The sequence below is a fragment of the Hemitrygon akajei genome, chromosome 11 (genome assembly GCF_048418815.1).
Source record: "Hemitrygon akajei chromosome 11, sHemAka1.3, whole genome shotgun sequence".
Taxonomy (NCBI): domain Eukaryota; kingdom Metazoa; phylum Chordata; class Chondrichthyes; order Myliobatiformes; family Dasyatidae; genus Hemitrygon; species Hemitrygon akajei.
The window spans coordinates 110,070,980-110,084,948 of record NC_133134.1 but is presented as its reverse complement, the minus strand read 5'-3'; the positions used below and the strand labels follow the sequence as shown (position 1 = coordinate 110,084,948).

Here is a 13,969-nt window from a genome sequence, read left to right as displayed (position 1 = left end):
AAAAACGTCCTCAGTTTCCTCTTTCACCAGTGTGCACCTCTTGGTAGCACCAGCCTTGCAGCACTTTGGGATGTGCCTACATCCATATTTGCTGCATTTACTGTTTGATCCTACCTCGTTGCTATGTGGTTGCTTTGGGAAACGCCTCGTGCTCTGTCCCTCTGTATTCACAGCATGCACTGTTGTTTCTGATCTGTGCAGCTTAGCTTTTGCTCGTGTGGTCCCCGCTACCCTACACATATCTACAGCAGTTTTCTAGCCTCAAATCATTTTCCCAAAGCAAGCTTTCTCCAAGCTATTTTGTCTTGTGAGTCTCTCAAATCTCCAAACTCGCAGGATTTACTCAGCGCGTGAAGCTAACACTTTGTTTCTGTTCACAGCAAAAGAATTTATTTCTTTCAAACAAGATGTTGTTACTTGGGACAAAATACTCCCAAATTTTGTCATCAGAGTGTACAATTTAAAGTCTGTCTCATCAATTTGAACACTGTTACAGATGTCCAAAGCATGTTCGCTAATTAGGTGTAGAAAGATAGACACTTTCAATTTTTCATCTGCACCTCCGGCTCTATTCACTGCTAAATATATACTGAATCACCGTTTGAAGCATTTCCAGTTACCCGTGGATTGCTGGTAAACTGCATAGTTGCGGGTGGAATTAGGTTATCCTTAACAGGATTTTTTGGACTTCTCTAACCTGTATCTCTTGGTGAACTTCGAGACTGTGTGTGTCCTTTCAGGCAGCTTCTCTCCATTGGAACCTAGCCTCTTTCTTAATCACTCTCAGTATTCAGTTACGCTTTGTCCCCTGTGCTGATGGAGATTGTGGAGGAGATGCAGGCCCTAGTCAGTTCAGATTGGGAAAAGCAACTGAGGAAATCCAGGATCCAATTGCACAAGGGAGTACTGAAGCCCAGGGCTTGGAGTTTACCGATTAGTTTTGAGGGGATGATGGTATTAAATGTTGAACTGTAATTGATAAAGAACATCCATTGTTCTCTCCCCTTCCCTATTCCTCCTCCCCCGAAGAATTCAAAGGGGTATGCTTGTTGCTGAGGGGAATGGCCACAGGGGAATCATGCACTGCTTAATCCTCTTATTTCTGATGGTTACCCATCTACTGTCTGAAGTCTGCATTCTGGGTACGACCACATCAGTACAAGTCATGAGTAAAGACCATTGAAAATTAAGTTTTTAAAAAATCCACAAAATCTGCAGTTACTGAGAATCTGAAATAAAAATTGAATGTTTTTCAGGTTGGAGACCATTCATTAGGTCTGACTTGAAATGTTAACCCTGCTTCTCTCTCCATGGATGTTGCCTGTCCTGCTGAGTATTTCCAGGAATTTTTACTTCTAAGCCAGTCAAAGATACTTAGTTTCCAACACTCTCAATAAGTTGTTACAAGCTTTTTATTCACTTAGAGCAGACTTTGATTAGTGCGACCCTAAATCCCATTTTAACAGCACACTCCACACTCCAGTACTATAGCCAAACTATTCAAGTCCCTAGCAACACACACACAATACTAGAAGAATTCAATCTATGGAAATGAATAAATCTTTTGGGCGAAGATCCTTCTTCAGTGCTGGAAAGAAAGGAGAAGAGGTTAGAATAAAAAGGTAATGGAAGGGGAAAGAGGACGAGCTGGGAGGTGATAAGCAAAGCTAGTTGGGTGGGAAAGGCAAAGGGCGGGAGAAGAAGGAATCTGATAGGAGAGGAGAGAGAACAACAGGAGAAATGGAAGAAGCAGCATGAGAGGAGGTGATAGGCAGGTGAAGAGAAGAGTTAAGAGGTCAGAGTGGAGAATGGAAGAGGAAAGGGGGCGGGGAAAGAAATTTACCAGGAGAAATCGATGTTCACACCATCAGGTTGAAGGCTACCTAGACAGAATATGAGCTGTTGCTTCTCCACCCTGAGAGTGGGAGAAGAGGCGGCCATGGACCAACATGCTATAAGAGATATAGGGATAGGAATTAAAATGGTCAGCCGCTGGGAAATTCCATTTTTGGTGGATGGAGCAAAGGTGTTCATCATAGCGGTCCCCCAACTTACAAAATGCTGGCCGGGCAACATCGATGGAAAAGAGTAAGCAGTTGACATTTCAGGCTGAGACCTTCATCAGGACTGGGAAAAAAAAGCTGAGGTTAGATTAAGAAGTTGGTGGGGGGGAGAGGAGGAAGAAGAACAAGGTAGTAGATAATAGGTGAAACCAGAAGAGGGGGAGAGGTGAAGTAAAGGGCTGGAAAGCTGATGGTTGAAAGAGATTAAGGGCTGTCTGACAGGAGAAGGTAGAAGACCGTGGAAGAAAGGCAAGGGGGAGGAGCACCAGAGGGAGGTGATGGACAGATAAGGAGATGAGGTGAGAGAGGGAAACAGGAATGGGAATGTTGGGAGGTGGGTTAGGTAATTACCAGAAATCTGAAAAATTGATGTTCATGCCATCAGATTTGGAAGCTACCCAAACAGAATACAAGGTGTTACCCCTCCAGCTTAATGGGATTGGGAAGTAGAATTGAGGTGGATGGCCACCCGGAGATCCTGTTTTATCTGGCGACAGGGCATAGGTGCTCGGTAAATTGGTCTCCCAATCTACATTGGGTCTCACTGAAATACAGTACAGGAGGCCACACCGGATACAGTAAATGACCCCAACAGGCTCACAGGTGAAGGGTTGCCTCACCTGGAAGGACTGTATGGGGCCTTGAATGTTAGTAAGGGAGGAGGTGTAGGGACAGGTATGGTACTTGTTCCTCTTGCAATGTTAAGCACCAGGAGGGCAATCAGTGGGGAGGGATAAATGAACAAGGAAATCATGTAGAGAGAAAGTGGAAAGTGGGGGGAAGGGAAAGATGTGCTTGATGGTCAGATCCCATTGGGAATGGCGGAAGTTACGGAGAATTACATGTTGCACATGGAGGCTACTGGGGTGGTAGGTGAGGACAAGAGGCACTATCCCTGATGGGGTGGTGGGGTGAGGGCAGACGTGTGCAAAATGGAAGAGCTGCGAGAACTGATGGTGAAAGAAGGAAAGCCCCTTTGAAGGAGGACATCTTATCAGTTCTGGAATGAAAAGCCTCATCATGAGAGCAGATGCACCAAAGACTGAAGAACTGAGAGCAGGGAACGGAAATTTTTACAAGTGACAGGGTGGGAAGAGGTATAGTCCAGATAGAATCAGTAGGTTTGTAAAAGATATCAGTAGGTAAACTGTCTCTGGAGATGGAGATAGAGAGAGATCGAGAAAGGGGAGGGAGGTATCGGAAATGAACAAGGTCAACATGAGGGAAAGGTGGAAGTAGGAGGCAGAGTTGATGGAATTGACAAGCTCAGCATGGTGCATGAAGCAGCACCAATGCAATCCTCAATGTACAGCAGGAAGAGTTGGGGAGCATCATCATGGAAGGCTTGGAACAAGGACTGTCGTACGAGGGGTGATTGATAAGTTTGTGGCCTAAGGTAGGAGTCAATTTTAGAAAACCTAGCACATTTATTTTTCATCCTCCCCTAGTGTTGCCACCATGTCCTTGTGGGCCTCCTTGGGTGATAAGCCCTTGAGACTGAGGTAGCGGATGACTGCACAAAGGCCAATGTTGTCCATTTTCTCAGACGGTGCATACTTGCAATTTTCAATTATCTGAAACAGAAATACCACAAGTTACTAACTTCAAACTTTTTGCATAATCACTCAAAGAGTTGAACTGCACGTGCATGTAACGAGAGCTGTATAACTCATTTCCTTCTAAGGCCACGAACTAATCAATCACCCTATGCTGTGGACCACTTCTGGAGGTCCAAGATGCCGACTTCTACAAAGAAGGGACCTGTATGCTCCATGACTGCTGGACTAAGTGTGTAAATGTAGGAGGGGACTATGTTGAAAAATAAATGTGCTAGGTCTAGGCCACAAACTTATCAATCACTCCTTGTATGCTGCCAGTAAAAAGGTAGGCATAGCTGGGGCCCATGCAGGTACCCATGGCTATTGTTTGAGTCAGGAGAAAGTGGGGGGAGTCAAAGAAGAAATTGTTGAGTGAGGACCAGTTCTGCCAGTTCTGGTGCAGGAAGACTGGTTGGATCTTTTATTGAGAAGGAAGTGGAGAGCTTTAAGGTGTTCTTGAGGGAGGGTAGAAATGTATAGGGATTGGACATCTATGGTGAAAATAAGGTAGTCAGGGCCAGAGGATTGGAAGTTGTTGAGGAGAACAAATCCGTTTGCTGAACTGTTAAATTGTCACACATTATCTGATTGTTTCATTTCACAATAAAGGACAACATGATTCACAAAAATTGCTAACTTGTGTTAAATGTATGGTATAAGTGGGTAAGGAGTTGTGTAAATTCAGAAGAGTAAAATCCCGGGTCTCTCAATAACTAAGTCAAATTTACAACCAGATATACCGTGCTTGGAAACCATAACACTGCAGCCACATCACAAAATCATGTCTGTTCTTTTAAAAGGGATGTCTAGACAGAATTTACATTTTTGATGAATATGTATTAGATCCTGAAATACAGTGGCATGCAAAAGTTTGGGCACGCCTGCTCAAAATTTCTGTTTCTGTGAATAGTTAAGTGAGTAGAAGATGAACTGATCTCCAAAAGTCATAAAGTTAAAGATGAAAAATTCTTTTCAACATTTTAAACAAGATTAGTGTATTATTTTTGTTTTGTACAATTTTAGAGTGAAGGAAAGGAATACTATGCAAAATTTTGGGTACACCAAGAGATTTGAGCTCTCAGATAATTTTTACCAAGGTCTCAGACCTTAATTAGCTTGTTAGGGCTATGGCTTATTCAGTCATTGTTAGGAAAGGCCAGGTGATGCAAATTTCAAAGCTTTATAAATACCCTGACTCCTCAAACCTTGTCCCAACAATCAGCAGCCATGGGCTCCTCTAAGCAGCTGCCTAGCACTCTGAAAATTAAAATAAATGATGCTCACAAAGCAGGAGAAGGCTATAAGAAGATAGCAAAGCATTTTCAGGTAGCTGTTTCCTCAGTTTGTAATGTAATTAAGAAATGGTGGAGGTCAAGTTGAGGTCTGGAAGACAAAGAAAACTTTCCGAGAGAAATGCTCAAGGATTGCTAGAAAGGCAAATCAAAACCCCCGTTTGACTGCAAAAGACCTTCAGGAAGATTTAGCAGACTCTGGAGTGGTGGTGCACTGTTCCACTGTGCAGCGACACCTGCACAAATATGACCTTCATGGAAGAGTCATCAGAAGAAAACCTTTCCTGCGTCCTCACCACAAAATTCAGCATCAGAAGTTGCAAAGGCACAACTAAACAAGCCTGATGCATTTTGGAAACAAATTCTGTGGACTGATGAAGTTAAAATAGAATGTTTTGGCCGCAATGAGGAAAGGTACATTTGGAGAAAAAAGGGTGCAGAATTTCATGAAAAGAACACCTCTCCAACTGTTAAGCACAAGGGTGGATCAATCACGCTTTGGGCTTGTGTTGCAGCCAGTGGCACGGGGAACATGAATTCAATTAAATACCAGCAAATTCTGAAAGCAAACATCACACTGTCTGTTTAAAAAAAAGGCTGAAGGTGAAAAAAGGATGGCTTCTACAACAGGATAATGATCCTAAACACACCTCAAAATTCACAATGGACTACCTCAAGAGGCGCAAGCTGAAGGTTTTGCCATGGCCCTCAGTCCCCCGACCTAAACATCATTGAAAGTCTGTGGATAGACCTCAAAAGAGCAGTGCATACAAGACAGCCCAAGAATCTCAAAGAACTAGAAGCCTTTTGCAAGGAAGAATGGGTGAAAATCCCCCAAACAAGAATTGGAAGACTTAGCTGACTACAGAAAGCATTTACAAGCTGTGATTCTTGCCAAAGGGGGTGTTACTAAGCACTGACCATGCAGGGTGCCCAAACTTTTGCTTCGAGCCCTTTTCCTTTTTAGTTATTTTGAAACTGTAAAAGATGGAAATAAAAAAGTAATTGTACTTAAAATATTAAAGAAATGTGTCATCTTTAACTTTATAGCTTTTGGAAATCAGCTCATCGTTTACTTGCTTAACTGTTCACAGTAACAGAAATTTTGACCGGGGTGCCCAAACTTTTGCATGCCACTGTAACTGTGTCAGATGTCAGTGTTCTCGAACAAATCAAAAGCTGTGAATGGAGTACATGTGCAACTCTAAATGACTCTGTTTTGTGTAGAGTAAGGTACACAAATAGTACTGATTGCTCATTACTTATGATTAGATAACCTCACTATTCAAAATTTCCATTCACACAGACAAAATCACTTCAAACAGCTTGGTACTTGAACTGATAGCAGACGAGTTCCTCGTCTCATTCACCTGGGTCACATCAGACAAAAGGGATCTCAAGCTGTCCCATTTCTGGTGTGTTGCTTTATTCCAATGACAGAGTGGAAGCAATGGGCAGGAGGTACGGGAACCTCAAAACTCCAGGGGCCGAGGCTCAATCCTGACTCAGGTGCTGCGTGGAGCTTACATGTTCCCCTTGCAGCTGTAGGTATTTCTCTGGGTTTCCCCACTGCAGTTGAGTTAACCTTCTATTGTAGATTACTCCTCATGTAGATGGATGGCAAAAGAACCAAAGGAGAGTTAATAGGAAGACGAGTGAGAACAGATGACAGGGAAATATGATGAGGGATGGGATTGATCTACTGGGAGCTGGCACATTCCTGAGGATGCAAATGACCTACTTAGTTCTAACTCCAGAATGAGTTGTGAATGTCTGGAATCCACTGCCAGGATCGATGGTGGAGGCAGAAACATTTAAAAGGTTGCTAAGTAGCCACATGAATATGCAGAAAAATAAGGACATTGTGCAGACATATGGGATTAGTTTAGTTAGGTTTTCAATTACTAGTTTAATTCTTTCATGGGCTGAAGGGTCTGTTCCTGTGCTGTACACTTGTATTTTGTGTTCTATATTCTAACTAGTAAGAATATCTATCAACTGAATGAAAAACATCACCTCAGTGAATCACTTGCTGGATTTTGTGCAGAATAAACCAATATAAATTTTGGTAATGCTGAACAATCGGGGGCGGGGCAGGAAGCAAGGTAAGGTGAAAATTGAAGTAGAAAACTGAGACATTTCATATTAGCTGTGGTGCTCACATTGCCCGTAATCATCTATAACAACACCCTACTGCCTTGCATTTGATGAGCATGTGCTTTGCTGTGAAAGTTTACAGTACACTCCTATTTATACAACTTGTGTAGAAGAACTGAAATACTTCTGATTCATGAGCCTTGAGTGTTCTAAATCGCTGAACACGGCTCAAATCTTGTCTCTTGCCCAGTACGAAACAGAACGCTGTTAATTGTTATGTGACTGAAGGCCCATTTCTGTCACGTGCCCAGTGCTGTTGGAAAAGGTCTTTAGCTTGCCTTACACCAAGTCACAGTTAGCAAACAGTCCCCGTACGTAGGGTGTGAATTTTGGAAAGGAGACAGTGATTGGGATTAATATTTCTGTGCTTTTTGAGAGACTCAGACATAAGATACACTTCAGCGTTTTGGCAAGAATTAAAAAAACTCACCATTCATCGGGGGAGTGACATTCCTAATCAGGGATAGTATCATAGCTTCAGGAAGGGAGGACATCGTGAAGAGATCCTCTACAGAGTCAATGTTAATGGAAGTCAGAAACAGGAAGGGAGCAATCACTCTTTTGGGGCTATTCCATAGGACCCTGACCCCACCAACATCAACACCACACTGAGAAGGGAGGCAGATTTTGGAAAGACTATAAGACACTGAAGCAGAATTAGGCTATTTGGCCCAATGACTCGGCTCCACTATTTGATCATGGCTGATCCATTTCCTTTTCAACCCTTTCTCCTGCCTTCTCCCCATAACTTTCATCCTCTGATTAATCAAAAATCCATCAGTCTCCGCCTTAAATGCGCTTAATGACCTGGGCTCCACAGGCACCTGTGGCAAGGAATTCCACTGATTCACCACCATCTGGCTAAAGAAATTTCATATCTCTGTTCTAAATGGACATCCTTCTATTCTGAGGCTATGCCTTCTTATCTTAGACTCTCCCGCTGTGGGAAACATCCTCTCCATATCCACTCCATCCAGGCCTTTCACGATTCAATAGGATTAAATGAGATTCCCCCCTCATTATTCTAAACTCCAGTGAGTACAGGCCCAGAGCCATCAAATGCTCCTCATGTGCTAAGCCTTTCAATCCCAGAATCATTTTTTGTAGACCTCCTCCGTACCTCTCCAATATCAACATACCCTTTCTTAGATAAGGGGCACAAAACTATTCACAATATCCCAAGTGAAGCACTGCCAGCGCCTTATAAAGCCTCAGCATTACATCCTTGTTTTTATATTCCAGTCCTCTCAAAATGAATGCTAACATTGCATTTAACTCTCTCACCACCGACTCAACCTGCAAGTTAACCTTTAGAGAATACTACACAAGGACTCCCAAGTCCTTTCACACCTCAGATTTCGGATTTCCTCCCCATTTAGAAAACAAGTGACACTTTTATTCCTTCTATCAAAGTGCACGACCATACACTTCCCAACACTGTATTCCATTTGCCACTTCTTTGTACATTCTCCTAATCTACCTAAGTCCTTCTGCAAACTCCCCGCTTCCTCAAAACCATCTGTCCCACTACTTATCTCTATATCATCTGCAAATTTGGCCAAACAGCCATAAATCTCGCCATCCGAATCATTGAAACACAACATAAAAAGAAGTGGTCCCAATACCGACCCCCGCAGAACACCACTAGTCACTGGCAGTCAATTAGAAAAGGTTCTCTTTATTCCCACTCTTTGCCTCCTGCCAATCAGCCAATGCTCTATCCATGCCAGTATCTTTCCTGTATTACCATGGGTTCTCACCTTGTTAAGCTTTAAGTTCCTCAGCGTACACATCACCGAGGATCTTACGTGGTCTATACGTTCTGGCTGTGTGCTGGAAGAAGAACAGTTCCTCTTTCACCTCAGATGGTTGAAGTAGTTTGGTATGGGCCCCTAAATCCTAAGAACTTTCTACAGGGGCACAATTGAGAGCATTCTGACTGGCTGCATCACTGCCTCGTAAGGGAAATGTACTTTGCTCAGTCGCAGGACTCTGCAGAGAGTGGTGATGGCCCAGCGCATCTGTTCACGTGAACCTCCCACTATTCAGGATATTTACAAAGACAAGTGTGTAAAAAGGGCCCGAAGGATCATTGGGGACCCAAGTCACCCCAACCACAAACTGTTCCAGCTGCTACCATCCGGGAAACGGTACCACAGCATAAAAGCCAGGACCACCGGGCTCCGGGGACAACTTCTTCCACCAGGCCATCAGACTGATCAATTCATGCTGACACAACTGTACTTCTATGTTATATTGACTCTCCCATTGTACATACTATTTATTATAAATTACTATACATTGCATATTTAGATAACAAAGATTTTTACTCCATGTATATGAAGGATTTAAGTAATAGTCAATTCAATTCAATTCATGTGTGGCATTTTGTCAAAGGCCTTTTGAAAATCCAAGTACACAACATTCACCGGTTCTCCTTTGTTTATCCTGCTTGTTATTTCCTCAAAGAATTCCATCAAGTTTGTCAGGCAAGATTTTCCCACGCTGACTTTGGCCCATTTTATCATGTGACTCTAAGCACCCCGAAACTTAATCCTTACAATTGACTCCAAAATCTTCCCAACCATTGGGGTCAGGCTAACTGGCCTATAATTTCCTTTCTTCTGCCTCCCTCCCTTATTAAAGAGTGGAGAGACATTTGCAGTTTTCCAGTCCTCCAGAATTATTCCAGAATCTAGTGATTCTTAAGAAATCATTACTAATGCTTCCACAATCTCTTCAGCCACCTCTTTCAGAATCATAGGGTGTACACCATCCGGTCCAGGTGACTTATCTACCTTCAGACCTTTCAGTTTCCCAAGCACCTGATCCCTAGTAATAGCAACTGCACTCACTTCTGTCCCTTAACACTCTTGAACTGCAAAAGTGCCTTCCACAGTGAAGAATGATACAAAATACTTATTCAGTTCAGTCCCCCATTATGACCTCTCCAACATAACTTTCCAGCGGTCTGACATCTACTCTCCCCTCTCTTTTACTCTTTATATTTCCAAAAAAGCTTTTGTTATCCTCTCTGATATTATTGTCTAGCTTACCTTCATATTTAATCTTGTCCCTCCTTATGGCGTTTTTATTTGCCTTCTGCTGGTTTTTAAAAAGCTTCCCAATCCTCTACCTCCCACGTATTTTTGTAATATATTAAATGTCCTCTCTTTTGCTTTTGTGTTGGCTTTGACCTCTCGTCAGCCACGGTTGCATCATCCTGCCTTTAGAATACTACTACTACTACTACTTAGGGATATATCTATCCTGTGCCATCCAAATTACTCCCACGGTTAAGAAGATGAGAGAATTAAATCTGTGGCACAAGAATTGATGTGGGAGAAATGGGTTTGAATTCATGGGAAACTGGCACCAGCATCAGGGAAGGGGAAAGCTTTTCCATTAGGACAGGCTCTATCTGAATTGTGATGGGACCTGGATCCTGGTGAATCGCATAATTAGGGTTGTGGATAGGGCTTTAAACTCAATAGTGGGGGGGGGGGGGGGAAGGGAGGGTTGAACAGATTGGAGAAGTATGGATAAAGTAAAAGAGAAAAGTGTGGATAAAGTAAAGGCAAAAGTTTTTTTTTAAAAAGAGAAAAATAAGGGTGGAGTGAAGAAAAGCCAAATGCAAAAGAGACAAAGATGACTAGATTTTAAAGACACAATGAGTGTAAGGGCATTTTATCTGAAAACCTGTAGTATTCGAAACAAGGTCAATGAACTTGCAGCACAAATCAGTACAAAGGGGTATGATTTACTGGCCATCATGGAGACATGGTTGCAAGGTGGAGAGGAGTGGCAATTAAATATCCAAGGATATCAGGTTATATGGAAGGATAGGGAGGAAGGTAAGGGAGGTAGGGTAGCACTCTTAATTAAGGATGAGATCAAGGCTATAGTGAGAGACGATATAAGGAGCAGAATGTTGAATCCATCTGGTTAGAGATTAGGAATAGTAAAGGAAAAGACTCACAGGTGGGAGTTGTCTATAGGCCACCGAATAATAACATTACAGTAGCACAGGCAATAACTGAGAAATACCTGAGACATGTAAGAATGGAACAGCAGTTATTATGGGAGACTTTAACTTGCACATAGATTGGGTGAATCAAGTTGGTTGAGGCAGTCTTGAGGAGGACTTCATAGAACTCATACGTGATAGCTTTCTCAAACAGCATGTTCCCAAACCTACAAGTGTTATCTTGGATCTGGTCCTGTGCTATGAGATAGGTAAAATTAGCAATCTTGTAGTTAGGGATCCTCTTGGAAAGAGTGATCACAGTATGACTGAGTGTCTCGTACAAATGGAGGGTACAATTGTTTGATCTAAAACCAATGTATTATGCCTAAACAAGGGAGACTACAATGGGATGAGGGAAGAGCTGGATAGCGTAGACTGGGAACACAGGTGGGACAGTTGAGGAACAGTGGAAGACTTTCAAAAGAGATTTTTCATGTTGCTCAATAGAAGTATATTCCACTTAAAAGCAAGGATAGTAAGGGTAGGGAGAGCCAGCCATGGATAACTAAGGAAATAAAGGAAGGCATTGAACTAAAAGCTCATGCTTACAAAGTCGCCAAGAGTAGTGGGAAACTGGAAGATTGGGAAAACTTTAAAAAGCAACAAAGAACTACTGAACAAGCAATAAAGAAAGGGAAGATAGATTATGAAAATAAACTAGCACAAAATATAAAAACAGATAGTAAAAGATTTTTTAAGAGATGACTATTTTGTGTTGGTCTTCACAGTGGTGGACACATCTAACATGCCAAAGAGAGATGATATAGATGTGATGAGAGGTGAGGACCTCGATATAATAGCTATCACTAATGAGGTAGTGCTGTGCAAACTTGTCGGCCTAAAGATAGACAAGTCCCCTGGTCCTGATGGAATGCATCCCAGGGTACTAACAGAAATGGCAGAGGTTATAGTAGAGGCTTTGGTGATAATTTACAAAATACTCTGGATTCTGGGCAGGTCCCAGCAGATGGGAAGAAGGTGAATGTCACGTTACTTTTCCAAAAAAGGGTGCAAAACAAAATGCAGGTAACAATAGGCCAGTTAGTTTAAAATTTGTAGTTGGAAAAATGTTTGAAGTAACTTTAATGAAGAAATAGCAAGACATCTGGAAAGAAATGGATCCATCAGGCAGATGCAATATGGATTCAGCAAAGCTAGGTCATATTTGACAAACTTATTGGAGTTTGAGGATATGACTACAGTGGACAGATGGACGTTACTTACCTGGATTTCCAGAAGGCATTTGATAAGGTGCCACATAAAAGACTCACCCATAAGACAAGGATGCATAGAGTTAGGGGTGATGTATTAGCATGGATAGAGGATTGCTTAACCAATAGAAAGCAGAGAGTTGGGATACATGGGTGTTTCTCTGCTTAGCAATCTGTGGTGAGCGGTGTGCCACAGGGGTACTGGGCCCGCAACTGTTCACGACATACATTAACAATCTGGGAGATGGAAGAGATGTAGTGTATCTAAGTTTACTGAAGACACTAAATTGAGTGGAAAAGCAAATTGTGCAGAAGGTACGGAGAGTCTGCAGAGAGATTAGTAAGCAAGTGTCTGGCAGATGGAGTACAATGTTGGTAAACGCGAGGTCATCCACTTTGGAAGGAAAAATAGAAGATCAGATTATTATTTAAATGGTAAAAGATTGCAGCATACTGCTGTGCAGAGGGACTTGGGAGTTCTTGTGCATGAATCACAAAAGTTCAGTTTGCAGGTACAGCAGGCTATCAAGAAGGCAAATGTAATGTTGACCTTCACTGCTGGAGTGATTGAATTTAAAAGTAAGGAGGTTGTGCTGTAACTGTACAGGGTACTGGTGAGGCTGCTTCTGGAGTACTGCATGCCGTTCTGCTCTCCTTACTAGAGGAAGGATATACTGGCTTTGGAGGTGATGGAGAGGTGGTTCACCAGGTTGATTCCAGGGATGAGGGAGTTAGACTTTGAGGAGAGATTGAGTTGCCTGGGACTGTACTCGCGAGAATTCAGAAGAAAGAGAGGAGATCTTATAGAAACATATAAAATAATGAAAGGGATAGATAAAGTAGAGGCAAGAAAGTTGTTTCCACTGGTAGATGAGACTAGAATTAGGGACATAGCCTCAAGATTCAGGGGAGTAAATTTATGAGGAGGAACTGCTTTTCCCAAAGAGTGGTGAATCTGTGGAATTTTCTGCCCAATGAAGCAGTGGAGGCTACCTCAGTAAATATATTTAAGACGAGGTTGTATAGATTTTTGCATAGTAAGGGAATTAAGGGTTATGGGGAAAAGGCATGTCGGTGGAGATGAGTCCATGGTCAGATCAGCCATGATCTTATTGAATGGTGCAGCAGGCTTGATGGCCCAGGACATACATCCTATCCCTATGAAGGCCTCCAGCAATTTCCCTACAACTGATGTGAGTCTCACCGGTCTATTGTTCTGAGGATTTTTCCTTGTTCCCTTCTTAAATAGAGATAAAACACTAGTCACTTGCTAGTCCTCCAGGATCTTGCCCGTGGCTAGAGAGGACTGGATGACCTGGATGAGGAAGTGGAGGGATGGGTTAGTCAGTTTGCTGATGACACAAAGGTTGGGGGTGTTGTGGATAGGTGGGAGGGCTGTCAGAGGTTACAGCGGAACATTGATAGGATGCAAAACTGGGCTGAGAATTGGCAGTTGGAGCTCAACCCAGATAAATGTGAAGTGGTTCATTTTGGTAGGTCAAATATGATGGCAGAATATAGTATTAATGGTAAGACTCTTGGCAGTGTGAAGGATCAGAGGGATCTTGGGGTCCGAGTCCAAAGGACACTCAAAGCAGCTGCACAGGTTGATTCTGTGGTA

At 42.6% G+C, this 13,969-nt stretch overlaps 1 protein-coding gene across 3 annotated transcripts in view; it reads right to left on the bottom strand.

The window, feature by feature from the left end:
- Window positions 1-1,394: 1,394 nt before the first annotated feature.
- Window positions 1,395-13,969, bottom strand: part of slc35c2 (solute carrier family 35 member C2) — a 69,908-nt gene continuing 57,333 nt past the window's right edge. For all 3 annotated transcript variants that reach the window (XM_073061489.1, XM_073061492.1, XM_073061491.1), the window contains one exon: window positions 1,395-3,637. The gene's annotated coding sequence lies outside the window, so the exon portion shown is untranslated. The remainder of the gene's footprint in view (window positions 3,638-13,969) is intronic.